This window comes from Dipodomys spectabilis, unplaced genomic scaffold (genome assembly GCF_019054845.1).
Source record: "Dipodomys spectabilis isolate Male_0828 unplaced genomic scaffold, ASM1905484v1 ptg000018l, whole genome shotgun sequence".
Classification (NCBI taxonomy): Eukaryota; Metazoa; Chordata; class Mammalia; order Rodentia; family Heteromyidae; genus Dipodomys; species Dipodomys spectabilis.
In genome coordinates, this window is record NW_024870695.1 from 1,523,450 (window position 1) to 1,526,099 (window position 2,650).

The window sequence follows — 2,650 nt, forward strand, 5'->3', positions numbered from 1 at the left end:
GTCCTCACCTCCAGCAAGTGAGGTCACCTCTAAAGCAGCTCTGTAGAGTCCTGGTCTCCAACTCACTGCTTCCTGTTTCTGCGCACAGGTATGTGCAGGAAGGTCGGTTCCGAATGGAAGAGAGGACTCTGACGGCGTTCCAGTGGCTCTACAGCCCCCAGCAGCACCGCATCCTCAGCCGAGCTGACCTGGAGTCTCCCTCCAGGTAAAGGACCTTCTGCTTTTCCCTGCATTCTTGAGTCTCGACATTCAGCTGTTGTCTTTACAGCCGGCCCACACTGGCCCATAAATACACAGTGGAAAACTTGGCCTTCAGTGATGGAGAGGCCTCCCAGGGTCTTGGATGGAGTGAGTTTATCAGCCTGGCCACTGGTCCAGCCTAGAAGGCCCTGAACAATTGGAGGTAACTCTGCCTTCACTTTATCCTCTGTAAAATGGGTATAAACATACATTCTCTGCCTTGTAATGGGGGATCATGAATCATTTTTTTGGGGGGGTCCAGTTGTGGGGCCTGAACTCTGGGCCTGGGCGCTGTCCCCTCAGCTCTTCAGCTCAAGGCTAGCGCTCTACCACTTGAGCCACAGCGCCACTTCCGGCTTTTTTCTTTTTGCTTATGTGGTGCTGAGGAATCAAACTCAGGGCCTCATGCATGCAAGGCAAGTGCTCTACCACTGAGCCACCTTCCCAGCCCCAGGATCATGAATCTTTAGTGAATGATGCTTGCACACACACATACATGCACACAGACAGATGATAGACAGAGAAGGAAATAGAGAGAGGAGTGAGGAGACAGAGAGAAGACAGAGACAGAAAGAGGAAAGAGAAAAAGAGAGAGGAGACAGAGAAAGAAGGAGAGGAGACTCAGAGAAAGAGAGAGGTGGCAGAGACAGACTTAAGAGAGAGACAGAGAGAGACTGGAAGACAGAGAGACAGAGAGCGAGACAGAGATTAATTCTGAGAGTGTGGCTGTGACTGCTTGTGGGGGAAAGAGAAAGAGGCTGCCCCAGGAGCACCCTAGCGAGCTGTGTACAAGAAGAACACACAATCTAATTTAGTTTCAGGCCACCTGCCAAGCCCTCCCGCATGCCAATTGCCAGCTGACATAAGGTGGCTTATTTCCTTTTCTTCAAAGCTCTCTCCATGGCAGATATTATCTTATCAGTCTGTTTGTCATTGTCTGTGTCCCCTGCTGGTTGTAAGCTCTCGGGGGCGGGGACTTTTCCATCTTGTTCATCCCAGTGCCCAAGCACCAGGAGTGACTCAAGGATGGAGCTCATTAAATAAGCAGTGAATAAACCACAGATGAGTGTAAAGCTGCCAGGCTTAGAAGGCCAGTCCCAAGCCTGAGGTGGGACTGCCCAGGGTTATAGGGAGGGCAGAGTGGGAAGGTGGCAGGTCCTGCCACGCAGGTGGTTTGAGGCTAGTGGAGCTGCTTAGCTTTCTGAGCCAGAGAACAAGAAAAAAAAAAAAAAAAAGCCAATTCTCACTGGAGGAAAGCAGACATCTTCAAACAGGATGAAACCATTTGAAACAACTTCCCAGAGGCTTGGAGGGGTGTTTGCCATTGCTTAGTGACAGTTTTTGTTTTGTTCCCTACCTTGCTTGTTTGCTTGCTTGTTTGCTTGTTTGCTTGCTTGCTTCCTTCCTTACCTTTCCTTTCCTTTCTCTTTATCTCCCTCTTTCTTTCTTTTTGTTGGTCGTGGAACTTGAACTCAGGGCCTGGGCACTGTTCCTGAGCTCTTTTTGCTCCAGGCTGATACTCTGCCACTTGAGCCACAGTGTCACTTCCATTTTGCTGGTAGTGTTGTGGCTCAAAGTAGTAGAACATGAGCCTTGAGCAAAAGAGCTCAAAGACAGAGTCCAGGCCCTGAGTTCAAGCCCTATGAGTAACTAAAAATTAAAAAAAAATCTCATAGACTTTTTTTCCTGGGCTGGCTTTGAACTGCAATCCTCAGGTTTCAGCCTCCTGAGTAGCTAGGATTACATGTGTGAGCCACCACCGCCCGGCTTTGTGTGTGTGTGCGCGAGCGTGTGTGCCCTGTGACTAGGGCTTGAGTCTAAGTACTATCCCTTAGCTTTTCACTCAAGGCTACCACTCTACCACTCAGTTTCTAGATTTTTACTGGTTAATTGGAGATAAGAGTCTCATGGACTGCCATGGCCTAGTTAGAAACTAGATCCTGAGATCTCAGCCTCCTGAGTAGCTAGGGTTACAGATGTGAGTCACTAGGGCCCCAGTCTGCTTGTGTGTTTTTGAAATAAGGTCTCACTGAATAGCACCACCATGAACACCTGGACTTTGTAGGAATTAATCTTCAGAGCAATGCTATGATCTCAGCACTACTGTTCTCCATATTTAACACAGAGGCTAAACAACAAGTGACTGGCAGTGCTCAGAACCACTTTGCTCAAAGATCAAGTACAAACCTGAGGTGAGAGACAGGAGGATAATATACCTCTACAAAGAGGGAGAAGGTACCATCCACAAATCATAAGTAAATGGGCCTATCATCTGTATCAATCAAGTTTCAGAGTCTGACATGAAAGAGATGGTTTGGGGACATCTGGGCAGGAAAGATATAGATGATCATCAGAGTCCAGTGAATTCCCTGAGAACCCATCCTGCAGAGGAAGCTTCTTTGCTTTTCTA